We start from the raw sequence: 14734 nt of genomic DNA on the forward strand, positions 1-14734 counted from the left end.
CCTCTCAGAATTTTCTAAAAATACAAAAAATAGATTTGTTCATTAACCACATACCAAGTTAGGTGCTTAAAAATGAAATTGAAAGAATACACGATATTTGGTCGATTCTCCTTAGGCAACTTGCAAAGACAATGAATCAGTAGTCATATTGTCTTTGTGCGACAAGCATATTCTTTGACAAGCATTCTACAAAAATTGATTAGGATGTTGAAAATTCTAAGGCGGACAAAAGACAATTCAGAGTTAGCGTCAGTATCATCAAAATCTAATTCAAGAAAAAACCCTGAAAAGTAATTTGTTTTTCAAAATATCATAATCTAACTCCTCCAACCTGCAAGAAACTGTTAGAAACCTGCAAGAAGAAAAATTTAGTGAAATATCAAATCTTTTGGTGGACTTACACAAGCCTAATATCAAATCTCGGTTACAAATTTTTCACTCCTAATGCTAAAATGCCCTGAAATTTGACTAAGTCTAAAATTTGGAAAATCCTCCAAAAACTAGATTTTGCATTATAACTCTTGGAGGTCCAAAACCCCTCTCAAACATCCTGACAATATATATACTTAAATGTTATATTCCATATATATTGACCTTCCACAAGCCTTATTTCAAGCAAAATCCTAAATAAAAACTCTCTGTTTCTCATACGACAAAACAGTAACTCGGATGAGTATTCTCACTCGACCATATGATAATTCTCACAGAACCGAACAAGTAAAAAAAAAAATGACAAATCAGTTACTTGTACAACAGAGGATTTATGCTCGCACGACAGAGGATTTCTACTCGTACGACAGAGGATTTATGCGCGTATGACAGAATATTTCTGCTCGTACGACAGAGAATTTCTGCTCATACAACACCTGTAGATTATTGTTTCAGCCTGTGAAAATTGTTGTACGAGATGATGCAGAGGCTGTACGGCCGAAAATCCGAAAAGTCAAAATCTGGAAAATAACAAAGAATAAAAAAGTCAGTTTTGGAGGCCGAAAAATGTATTCTTCTGCCCCACGGTGGGTGCCAGAAATGTGTGAGAAAAGTGGAAAGAATCTATATCTGCAAGACACAACACTTCAATTAAGTCATTACATGTATGGTTAGATAGATATAATCAATAAAGAAATAAACAATAACAAAGCGACTAATTGCCTTCAAAAAGATGTGAGTATAAGATTGCTCTCAGATTTTGTATAAGCAATACCAGTAACTGGACTACACCAAGACAAAGGATTTAATCTATATGATCATGATAAATAGGCAAATTGGATGCAAGATGGATGAATAAGCAAGCAATAATGAAATTCAAGCAATAATTCAAGCAATATGAGATAAACTAATATGGATGCAAATAATCTAAAAAAGCACAATGTATCAATGACTCCAGAGCAAAATCAGTATAATAAGGACGTATTCTCAAAAATCTCGAAATGCATTCAAATAAGAAGTCCAAGTTGCATTGGAAATAATAAGATTTAATTAATTCCATGCATTTGTGATAAAAATAGATAATTCTTTGATTTATTCAAGAAAAGTCTTTTCAATGCAACTGAACTTCTTTTTCTGAAAAGCTTTGAGTTCTAATTCAAGAGAATAATTCAATAATTCAATTAAATTGCTTTTTTGATTTCTAGTTCTCAATTTATAAAAAGAAATAATATCTCAAGTTTGATTTCTCTCTCAATTCAATTCTTTTATTTGTTTTCAATTTAACTCTTGCTTTGTAATTAATCCTCTTTTGTAATAAATTAATTCCTTTTTGCATGATTAAATGGCAAAATTATTAATTAATTAAATATGCTAAGATATTTAATAAATTAAATAGGATAGTTGATCAAAAAGTGATTTTCTTGGAATGATTCAATTAATTTAATAAATATTTAATTAATATTGAGTAATTGATTTGCCATGTGATATTTGATAATTGAAGAATTAATTATGTGCTCAAGGTTGATTTAATTGCCTTTGGTTAGGACCTTGGTGATGTTGTCGAGATTAGGGGCCCATGGTTTAGATGATCAATTTTAGGGTATTACACATACCACCTCTAATGGTGTCTAGCATGGGGCACATATAGCATTGAATTGTCTAATGAACTTCTTGTAGTATTGGGCTAATCCATGGAAGCTTCTCACCTCTATTGTTGATCTAGGAGTGAGCCAATTTACAATGGATTCAACCTTGCTTGTATCCATCTTGAGGTTTCCTTGAGATAACACAAACCCAAGGTAAACCAATTCTTGCTTAACAAACTCACATTTCTCCAAATTCATGGTTAGCTTTTCATCATACAATATTTGTATTACATCTTGCAAACAACTAATATGTGTTGCTCTATCCTTATTGAAAATGAGAATATCATCAAGATATAATACCACAAATTTACCTATGAAGTCCTTCATCACCTCATTCATGAGTCTCATGAAGGTGTTTGGAGCATTGGATAAGCCAAATGGCATTACAAGTCACTCATAAAGACCTTCAGTAGTCTTCCATTCATCACCCTCCTTGATTCTAATTTGATGATAGCCACTCTTAAGGTCAATCTTGGTAAAGTACTTGGCTTCCCCTAAACAATCCATTAGGTCTTCTATTCTAGAAATAGGGAACCTATATCTGATGGTGATCTTATTTATGGCTCTAGAATTAGTACACAATCTCCAAGTACCACCTTTTTTTGGTGCCAACATGGTAGGGACAGCACAAGGGCTAATACTCTTCCGAATTAGGCCTTGGTCTAAGAGCTCTTGGATTTGCTTGGAAATTTCAACATTTTGTTGAGGTGTCATTTTATAGGCTGACTTATTAGGTAAGGATGCTCTTGGAATAAAGTCTATTTGATGGCTTATGGTTCTTTTAGGGGGTAAGGTAACTGGCTATCCTTCACTTACTATACCTTTGAATTTCTTCAACAATTCTTGCACCTCTTTTGGTAAATCTTTCTTCTCTTTCTTGTCTTCTTCTTTGGGCTTCATCACAAGTGCAAACCCTATGCCTTCACCTTCCTCAAGTGTCTTTAAGAACTGCCTTTCACTCACCAAAAGAACATTAGGACCGGCTACCTTTTTTTCACTTTCTTCAAGGATAGACTGAAACTTGAATGTGACTCCATCCTTCTTGAATGAATTTGCATTCTTGGCTCCATCATGGATATCTTGTCTATCAAATTGTCATGGTCTTCCCAATAGAAGATGACATGCATCCATGGGTAGGACATCACATAACACCTTGTACTTATACCTCCCAATGGTAAAATCCACCCATGTTTGCTCATTAACAAGAACACGTTGTCCTTTGTTCAACCAAGTGACTCTATAAGGGTTGTTGTGAGGTATCCTCTGCAATTTGAGCTTGCTTATTGCCTCTTCTGACACAATGTTGTCTGTAGACCCAGAATCAATGATCACTTTGCACACTTTATCCAAAATCTTGCATTTTATCCTAAACAAGGAGCTTCTTTGGCTAGGATCTTCTCTGACCAGTTCTTTGATCAAAATTATCCTAATCATCAAGTTGTCACCTACTTCTAATTCTAAGGCAACTTCTGAAGTCTTGTTGCTTGAAGATTCTTCTTGAAGATAGCTCCCTCTTTTTACCCCACCGTGTGACTTCTCTTGACACTTATAAGCTAGATGACCAAGTTGGTTACAATGGTAACACTTCATTGTTGCAAAGTATGATGAACCTCTTCCTTGGCTATTAGATCTTCCTCTAGAACCATTGTTTGATCCCCTTCCTCTATTGAATCCTCCTCTACTGCTGCCACTATCTTGTTGCTCAGTGAGTTAAGTCTCTCCTTGTGTTCTTTGTTTAGAACTTCTTCCACTAAAACCTCCTCTATGGCCTCTATTGTCTTTTCCTCTTCCTCTGCCCCTATTGTTGCTTGAGTCATGTTTCCTTTTTAGTTTTTCCTCCACCTTAAGGGCAAGTTGAAAAGTTTGATGCACTATTTTTGGGCTCATTAAACTGATTTCTTCTTGGATATTCCACTGTAGGCCATTTAGGTACCTAGCAACCTTGAGACTCTCCTCTTCTACCACATGAGATCTAAGGCTAAGTTTGTGAAACTCTTCGATGAAGCTACTAACATCAAGATCTTTCTGCCTTAAGTTTGACCTCTTCCTATGAATTTGCACTTCATAGTCATCAAGGAGATAGACTTCTTTGATTTTGACTAACATCCCTTTCCAAGAAGAGATGGGTGCTTTGCCCATTTTCTTCCTCTCATCTTGGACAAATTGCCACCATGTGAGAGAAGCTCCTCTCATCCTGGACTTGGCTACCCTAACTCTCTGGGATTCAGTTATGCATTCACACTCAAAGTGGTTCTCCATACCTTCTATCCATTCTAGGACCACTTATGCCTCCATCTTGCCAGTGAACAATGGCAATCCTTCTAGTGACTTGCCACTCAAGGCCTTCAATGCCTTCAAGAAAAGTTCTTTCTCTAAGATAGGATCAGGCTCAGGTATCTTGTCTACCTCTGCTACTTCTTTACCCTTTCCTTCTACTCCTTCCACTTTTACATACAGTTCTTCTGCCTTGGTCTCAATATCACCAAGCTTACTCTCCAATCTTTCCAACTTTTCCTTCAGGAGTCTATTCTCTTCCTCCTGATCTTCCACTTTCCTTGCCAATTCAGCATTGGTCACCATGTTGTCTCCAATTGACTCTCCTGAAAACAAGGAAATCAACCTTACTAGCCCAAATATTTTAAGCTCTGATACCAATTTGATAGGATTAACCTAGCCAGCTCAACACTTTCTAAGTTGATGTTGCTCAATTCCACCAACTCACCAAGCCTAGTTGCTTTCTAGGCCCCCAAGTCTCCCTCACTCTCTTCTAGGACTTGATTCTTGTCCCTATTAGAGTGTTTTCTTCAGGTGTTTTGGTTAGGAACCCTATCAATTCATTGTGCTTCTCAAGCACTCAATTCCAGCCTCATAGCCTCAACTTGTCAAAATGACCCATAGAAGATATAAGGTGTTGCAGAGGTGTAATAGAGTCTTATAACATGTTATTAGTGCATATGGAGTCCATTGGAGTATTGCAACCTTAAGTTTTCCTACCGGTTTCACAATCTTGTCCGAAAAAGGGCTACAAGGAATTAGGCCTAATTAGGCCTCCAAGACCGGTCTTCTAGGGCTTGGAGGAAAATGATTCAAAGAACCCCCAAACAAGTTCAACTTTTCTTCAATGATACATCCATGCCCAATAGATTTTTGTGGTTTTAGGCCCTGGTCTGTCCATACAAGGTATGAACTCCAAAATGAGGGTTTGTAGGGTTTTTAAGGGCTTAAACTAGCAGTGAGTAGGCAATTTGGGTTTTGTTGTTAAATGGATTCTTCAAGACTCCTCCTTGTGCATACAAGTCTGCCCCAACCTCATAAACTCCTCCAAATTCAAAAATGGTGTTCTTTCATTCACCTCTGCACTCTTCACCACTTTTTCACCTCTTCTTCTCTAGTCGGGTTGCTCCTGGACTTGCCTAGAATGAGGTGGCAATCATAACCAAACACATCTTCATTGATTGAAACTACATATTTACACTGTATAGGAGGTTACCAACCATGTCCCAACTAGCCGTGATGGCAGCACATGTGGGACTCATGAGGCAACCATATTTACAAGAGAAAGACTAATTACAAGCCAAAACTGGCTACTTGTGAATCAAATCACTTAACAGAAGTAAATGCTAACTACAATGCTTGTAAATGAAAAGCCTACTCTACAATACACTACTGAATCTCAATCCATTATTGGATTGATGGATTCAATCCATTAAACCTTCAAAGAATGTAAAACTTGACCAAAAATAAAGGAAAATGCAATCTAAAATCTTGTATTCTGATTATTGCTTTCAAAATACAAGTACAAAAACCTTGGTAAATGTGCAAGAGAGGGTTTATATAGCCTTCCCATCTATGGAGTCCTTTCATGGCGTTGAGAAATCCCTAGCTTCAACGTGGAACCGATTTCAGGACAAAAGTTGTCATGACAACTTTTTGCAACATTGTGTTTTTACACTTTTTGGTCTCTCCAACCTAAGAGACCTATTTCCAGTCATCACATATGACTTTTCAAATGTCCCTAAGACCTATTTAACCATCTCTAAGGCTAGTGTCAACATTTGACACTTTTGACCAACAAAAAGGCCAAAAACTGCTCAAACACACTATTTACACAAAAATGCAAACCTAGGTAAAATAAACTCCACCTAGGCCTACATTGACCAATCACACACTCTTTCACCCTCCTAGAGTCCTTATTCCCTACTGACTTGGCTAAGATCAGTACAAGCCAAAATTTGCAAAAACCAAGAAACTAGGTCCTAGGTGCTCCTGCACCAAAATCACCTCTTGAGATTACAAACCCAAGATATATCAACTCCTGTTTCATGAACTCACATTTCTCCAAATTGATGTTTAGTTGCTCATGACATAGTTTCTTTAATACAATCTCTATATGCTTAAGATGTTCATCTTTAAACTTGCTAAAAATCAAGATGTCATCTAAATAAAAGACAAATTTACCAATATAGTCTTTGAGTACTTCATTCATGAGTCTCATGAATGTGCTAGGGGCATTTGTGAGTCCAAATGACATAACAAGCCATTCATAAAGTCCTTCTGTGGTCTTGAATGTTGTATTCCATTCATCTCCCTCCTTGATTCTAATTTGGTGGTAACCACTCTTGAGATCTATCTTGGTGAAGTATTCAGCACCTCCTAAACAATCCATCAATCAATCCTTGGAATGGGAAATCTATACCTGATTGTGATCTGGTTGAAAGCTCTAGAATCAATGCAAAGTCTCCAAGTACCTCCCTTCTTTGGGGCCAAAATGGTGGGAACTGCACATGGGCTGATGCTCTTCCTTATCAGACCATTGTCCAAGAGTTCTTGTATTTGCTTAGCTACCTCTTTATTCTTCTCTGGTGCCATTTTATAAGATGCCTTATTAGGCAATGAAGCTCCGGGTATGGAGTCAATTTGGTGACTTATGGCACATTGAGGAGGCAAGGTTGTAGGTGTTCCATCACTGATAATGTCCTTAAACTTATTCAGAATCTTTTGCACTTCATTGGGAATGCATAATTTCCTCTCCTTGCTCTCTTCTTTTGGTTTTACTACAAGTGCAAACCCCACTCCTTCTCCTTCCTTGAGAGTGTTAATGAACTCCTTCTCACCAACCAGCAACACATTAGGACCCTTAGATCTTCCCTCTTCTTGGTCTCCTATGGACTCAATTTTATAGGTGATCCCATTTTTTTGAAAAGTATAAGCATTATTTTCCCCATGGTGTGTTGCCTTTCTGTTAAACTGCCAAGGCCTACCTAGGAGTAGGTGGCAAGCATCCATTGGCAAGATGTCACACAAGATTTTGTCCTTGTAGCCTCCTATAGTGAACTCCACCCAAGTTTGTTCATTCACAAGAACATGATGCCCCTTGTTGAGCTAAGTAATCCTATAATGATCACTATGTGGGATTCTTTTTAGGTTGAGCTTACTCACTGCTTCTTCTGACACTATGTTATCAATGGAACCTGAATCCACCACCACTCTACATACTTTACCCATGATCTTTTATTTTATCCTAAACAAGGATCTTCTTTGGCTAGGTTCCTCCTTAACCAATTATTTGATCAAGACTCTTCTCATCATGAGATTCTCTCCAACCTCTGAATCTAAACTCATTTATGATGCTTTCACATTTTCTATATCTTCTTGAATATAGTTTACTCTCCTCTCACCTCCTTGGGATGAAGAATACTTCTTAGGACATCTATAGGTCGGGTGTCCAAGTTGATGGCAATTGTAGCACTTCATTGTGGCAAAATAGGACCCTCTTCCTAATCCACTAGACCTTCCTCTACTAGAGTTTCTAGATCCCCTTCCTCTATAGCTGCCCTTGCTATTGGAATCCTCACTTTTCTCTGCCAGCTTGGATTCCCCTTGGGATCTTTTGTCTATAATTATTCCACCATAGATACCTCTATGACCTCTACCATCTCTTCCCTCGCCTCTGCCTCTATTGCTTTGCTCTTATTTTTTTTCTCTTCTCTTCCACCTTGAGTGCCAATTGATAGCACTTATAATAGTACTGGGACACAACAAACTCAACTCTTCTTGAATATTCCATCTCAAGCCATTCAAGTACCTGGATACCTTGATTCTTTCATCTTCCACCACCTTGGATCTTAAACACAACTTCTGAAATTCCTCAATATAGCTGCTCACATCTAATTCTCTTTGTCTCAATTTGTGTCTCCTCTTGTGCAATTGAATTTCATAGTCTTCATGGATATATGCTTCTTTCACCTTGGCTAGAATTCCTTTCCAAGTGGCAATTGGGTTCTTACCCTCCTTTTGCCTCTCCTCTTGGATGAACTTCCACCAAGTCAAGGCTGCTCCTCTCAATCTAGGCTTCACTAATCCCATCACATTCAAAGTGATTCTCCAATCCTTCAATCCATTCCATGACTACTTCTGGTTCCATTTTTCCACAAAAAAGTGGCACTCCTTCTAAGGACTTCCCTCCTAAGGCTTTGATGGCTATAAGGAAAGGTTATTCAAGTAGAATAGGATCTAGTTCAAATGTGTTATCCTCTTCTACTACTTCTTTACCCTTCCCTTCATTGTTTTGGATTGTTACTTTCTCAGCCCTGTCTTCAATTGCGTCTAGTTTTCTCTCTAATTGTTGTATTCTTACCCTGAGGAGTCTATTTTCTTTCTCTTGATCTTCTACCTTCTTGTCTAACTCTACATTGGTCACCATCCTGAGACTATTTTCTCCTACTGACTCAGTCTCTGACATGAACTGGCTTCTTCCCAAATCTTAGTTTGCTCTGATACCACTTTGATGGGGAGGGGTTCTCAAAAAGAGTTTCACCTTTCTCAATAGGTAGTTGAATGATGTTTAAGTGGGATCCTATCACTCTTCACTTGTCTTTAATAAACCAACACTCTCAAACTCTCTTGGAGTGCTCCCTATCAAGTTGTGCTCAATAGTTGCTTCAAGCATGGTTGAGATTCACAAGGGTAAATCCAACCTTTAAGCTATGCAATCCTCTAACATGTACTTGCAGGGGGTGTAATGGGTGTTCTAAAGGTGTTTACATGTCATTCAATTGGTTCTTCAATTGGTGTTCCATCATTTCTTCATTGTTCCCTATTTCTCTTATTTTCTAGGCCTAGTAGCCCTAGAGCCCCAATTAGCCCTACCTTACTCGTTTTTGGGCAATTATTCAAAAATCACTCAAAGAACCTTCCACATCTTTGGTGATCTGATTACCCTTTTGGATGAACTTTTGGATCCACAAGGTGAGATAGTCAGGTATGTCCATACTGGTACGAAACCTAAAAATGGCATTTATAGAGGGTGTAGGACTTAGTAGTCTTCTCCAATGGGTTTTGTAGTTTTTTCTATTCAGTCACACCTCCACCTTTTCATAGAGGCTCTACCACACATAACTTCCTCATGCCAAACAATTGGCACTTCCACAACTGATCATCCCTGCAAGCATCTGCAACATTTCAATCATTTTCCTAACCGGGCTATGATTGAGCTCACCTAGGAAATGATGGCAAGTTTCTTCTCAACAACTTCCAGGCTAATACAAAACATATTTACATTGTACAAGGGTTCCATATCTTTATTCCCAAGGGTTATTGAGCAAAACTCAAGGCATTTCAAGCTGGAACCATAACTGGGCTCTTAAACCCTTCCTCAGGCCGAGAGCAATATAAATTTAGAAACACACTTCAAACCTGCACTAAAACCAATTACAAACACCTTCTGAGCACTACAATATCATACACCAAACATTCGTGAAAGAATAGTAGCAAGGTCAATCCATTTGGTACGGACTGCTGCTCAAAAGATGAGAAAATTACAAGGTAAAAACTGGAAAATGTCTTCACAATCTATTCAAACTTGCTTAAGGCTTTTTCCAACCCATGTACAATCATTCTCAAAGAATTTTATATTCCATATGGATCCTATTCAACTCTGCATTGGTTTCCTAACCACTGATGTGCTCAAAAATGCAAAAGTTGCTAAAGAGTTGCAAAATTCTGTCAAGCAACAATGACAACTTTCGCTCAAATGTGCATTTTTATATTTTATGCATTTCTACTCATCCTAAACCTCCTAGGATAACTCCCTGACATTAAAATGATATTCCTAAATGCCAAATGAGGCTTTACAAGACATTTTACATCAAATGAAAATCTATGCCATTTTAGGCTTACAAGGGCTCATAGGCCAAATTTGAGCAAACAAATAACCTAGTTGATAATCATCCTTCAAATGAATATCCAACACACATGTGGACCTCTGAGTAGTCCATTATTCACAAACCTAATACAAAATAAAGACTATCACACCAAAATATGGAAAGTGCAACAACAAAATGGTTAGAAGCTAGGTGCTCCTGCACCAAACCTCTTCCTTTGTCAACATCCTCTCCTCCATTTTCTAGTGAATTTACATCTTCTCATTCCCATATGGCATCCCAACAAGCTAATGTCTTGTCCAGACCCCTTTATGTAAACTTGAATTCACTTCTTTGTTATAAACTTTAGCCTGGGACCCAGGGACTGGGGCACTCAGCACCCCTTTCCCAAGACCAGGGCGTCTAATACGTTGGTCCTCCTAGTTCAAATCCAGATTTTTAAGTTCTTATATTTGGGGGGAAATGATCTCTTTCCTATCCTTCCTAAGTATCCACTTTTCCTTTATTCAGTGGTGTTTTCTTATAATTTGGTGTCATTCTTCTTGTGAAGTTGTTGTTTTCTCAAGGATTCTCTCTCATGCAAGAGTTGTATGTCCTTGCCTATAACCTCTTCTTACTTGGCAATGCATATCATAAAATTATTGCTCACATTGGTTCGAAAGTGTGTCATCCTTTATCAAGAATCTCTTCTACCTAGCAATAGGAGGAAGGTAGGCATTCTTGTTCTCCTTCCTTTCTTTTGGTAGAAGATGTTATGTTTGTTCAAGAAACTCCTCTTGGAGGTAGATGCCTTTTTCAGAAAATATCTCTTATCCTCCAAGGATCCCTTTGCACTTGTTGCAAGATAACTCTTTTTCAACTATCTTATCCTTGCTTATAAGAGTATTCCCTGTTTACCTTGGACTTATGGGCATTGTTTCCTAAAGGACATCTCCTCGGTGCTAAATGTGGGTATCCTTGTTCTTAGCTTCCTTAAGACATCAACATAGGGCTATGCTAACATCTTAAGAGGGTCACCCATATTTCCCTCTTTGTACCATATTGTAGATCATATCTTTGCATGTCTCAAACGAGGTGTTTAGACTTAAAACCAAAGAAAACAAACTCTTATACAAGTTGCTTCATCCTTGAAACCAAATGCAACATTGATATATGTCTTAGATGGCATGCACATAACTAAAACCAGAGAAAACAAACTCTTACAAAAGATTTCCTTGAAAGCAAGCACATATCTATTTTATATGCTCGATTACATATTCTTGAAACTAGAGTAAACACACTCTTATATGAGATGTTCCTGAAACCAGACATTCACCCCTTGGCATTTGCATTTTTATTATATGTCTTAAACAGGTTGAAGCACGCTCAAAACCAGAGAAAACAAAAATTTATTCTGAGTGCTATATACTTGAAACTAGACATCACCCTCACACATGAACAAGGATGAGTGGAACTAGAAAAGAATAGATAAACTATTCCTACTCTCACACCCAACATGGATCACCTATAAAAACACATCTAGAATGTGTATCCATGTCCTCTCTCATTCTTCTTCTCATGGATAACATAGAAAAACACATCTAGAATGTGCATCCATGCTTCCTCTCTTTCTTCTCATGAGCTCAAAGCTTTGCTATTTGTGGTTCATGGATGATGTGTTCTTTGCTCTATTATGTGATCACTTGTGTTCTTCAGATGGCATTTTTCAAGAATAATATTATTGGTTGAGACATTTTGATTATCGATGTCTCTTTGGCTAGTTGACTTGATGTCTTATTTTTAGTATTAACCCCTTGTCTTATGTGTCCTTGCATGTGATTGTGTGAGTTAATATCCTAAGAATGGCAGCTTGGTTCCTCAAAATTAGCAGTCTTATCTCCTTGTGATTATGCTCCTTTCTACTTCTCTCTCTCATCTTTCTACTTTACCGAGAGTATGATTGTAAGATCATACTTCACTAAAGTGGAGGCTAAATGTAGCATCATAAATTGTACACCAATTTCACACTCTCCTAGCTCCTATTTTAGCATTTCCCTTTCCTCTTTGTATTATAGGACCTTTATTGTAATTAATTAATATTTAATTCAATATTATGAGTCTTATTCCACTTTATTAATATTCTTATTTGTAGCCCATGAAAGGGTAATGGTGCCAGTCATATGTTAAAATATAGTCGTAGTGCCTATCATAACCTCAAAAGAAAGAGATACCTCCCAAGTAAGCAAAGGTAGTCCTAGAGGTTCTTCCCATTCAAAATCTATAGTAAGTTGTCATGACAATTGAGGGACATTGTTAAAAGAGTTGAACAGATTTTGAGAATTTATGATTAGCCTGAGAACATAAAAACCAATCTAAAGATAGCAATCACAGTCAAGGAATAAGGGCTAATAGTCCCCTTATGAGGTATTTCAACAAGAGATCTGAGAATGTAAAGAATGATTCAAACATGACAGACTGAGACCAAGTCACGAAACAAAAATTGCAGGTTTTAGTCCCACAAAGCATTAATAGCTCAAGGGGCATTAAAGTTGTATGCTTCTTAACAAAGTACTCATAGAGGAAATATCATAGAGTTCAAACCATTTGCAGACCTCAAGCAAAATAAAGACCCATATAAGGTATTGAGAAGGTTTGAAGATCCTTCAAAGTTTGAGCAAACATAATAAGCTAAATTGAAGGAAAGTATCTCAAGAATAGACCCAAGTCAGGATTCCAAAAAGAAAAGTAATAGTGAACTAATGGAGAAAAGATGCAACAACTGTGAAAAATGTTCATCATAAGAGCAATGAAATTATGAATTGATTGTTAGAATAGTGGTATCATCATCAGAGGAGCAACCTCTATCAAAGAAGTTTTTCATTAAAGCATAGTTAAAGGGTTGAAGTCACAATGATAGAAGAAGATATATTACAACTCTTAAATCAAAAAGATAGTCTTGTGCACATAAAGTATCTATTATTAAAGGGGGTGATCCACCAATACATCTATGCATCAATAATCAAGAATAGTGAATAATATAGTTTATGAAGAAGCTATAAGGAGACAATCACGTTCATCCCCAGACAATCACGTTCATCCCCACTATATTCAGATACAATATTACAAAAAAAATGACAATCCCAAGCAAGTAAAGACAGATTTTACACTCTTCAACTGTGATGGCATATGATAAAAACAATGCAAGTAGCACAATTTGTCAGTCAAGAGAATGTTGAAATTTCAAGCACAGGGAGCAAATTTTTTGATACTCCTTATAGTTCATAGGATAAGACATCTCAAGAGGGAGATGCATTTTAAGAATGATACATCAAAACTTGTGCAATCTTAACAGAGATATGAAAAGTATTCATGTTAAGCACATCAAAGATCACTCGGGAGACCACTGTTATCATATACCCAGGAAATGAAAGCTGCAGCCAAAAGATACTAAGCAAACCAAAGATCACAACCATAAATCACTATGACAATATAAAATGAGCAAAGGATCGCATTTCTGTCAAAATCTTTCCTATCAAAGACATTAAAATCAGTCCCAGTAGTGGATCTTTGATGATATACAGTTCCAAACACAACTATGATTGAAAGCAAAGGTTGCAGTTTATGTTTTCCACTGTCAAATATAGTCAAATAGCTCTTTAGACGCTTCAATACTATGAAGGCAGAGATAAGATTAAATTCTCATAAATGGAAGTAAAAGCATAGGTCTTTAGAATGAGCAGATTATTGCCAGAGATAGTAGAAATACTGGTAAAACAGTCTCAAATAATGTAAGGAGCAAACCCTAGAATGGAGATACCAAGTATATGATCAGGTTCACATCAACAAAGGCATGATCTAGTTACTGTATCGAAGAAAGGCTCAGGTTTCTGAGATTAGGAGTCAACATACAATAAGATCTATAGATAACCTTTCAAATATACACAAAAAGCGAATGATAAGGACATAGATACTAGTTAAAACAATGGTTGTAACACAGAGAGATGAAATCTGCAATAGAAACAACTTACCTCTCATTCTCTGTCAAGAACTCTGCAAATAATCAGAATGGCATCCGCAGTGGAGTTCTTCAAGTATCAAACCCTAGCAGCATAGCGGCAACCCTTCTCCAAGCAGTGAAAGCAATAAAATAAGAAAGATGAATTCCATATGTTGTCTTGTGCTAGGGTTTACAAACCCTAGGAAGCCCGATAAAACAAAAAGCTTTAGCTTTTTGAGTTTTAAATAAAGCTTTATTTCATAGTATATCATGGTTTTTAGGGTCTTTTGTAATTCTTTCAAAGTGTTGGTTAAACACTTTTGTAAAATAATCAACTTAAGTTTTTAAGGTTTTGAAAAAATTCTTCATCTTGCATCATAATCCTATAAATATTATATCTTAAAGTGATAATTATAAATCACTTAAGATGAAAGATATTTTTGAATGCAAAATAGAGTTGGACAAGTGTTGATAGGAGTGCTTAACTTTAGTGATTTGGAGTCTTTTTCAAACACATAGAG

At 36.9% G+C, this 14734-nt stretch overlaps 1 long non-coding RNA gene across 1 annotated transcript; it reads right to left on the bottom strand.

Annotated features, from left to right (window-relative positions):
- Positions 1-563: 563 nt before the first annotated feature.
- Positions 564-14429, bottom strand: LOC131856246 (uncharacterized). The gene is made up of 2 exons (XR_009358373.1): positions 14245-14429; positions 564-950 (listed from the first exon to the last, which is right to left on the bottom strand). It is a non-coding gene; the product is annotated as an uncharacterized LOC131856246 (long non-coding RNA).
- Positions 14430-14734: the final 305 nt, after the last annotated feature.

Source organism: Cryptomeria japonica, chromosome 7, assembly GCF_030272615.1.
Source record: "Cryptomeria japonica chromosome 7, Sugi_1.0, whole genome shotgun sequence".
Classification (NCBI taxonomy): Eukaryota; Viridiplantae; Streptophyta; class Pinopsida; order Cupressales; family Cupressaceae; genus Cryptomeria; species Cryptomeria japonica.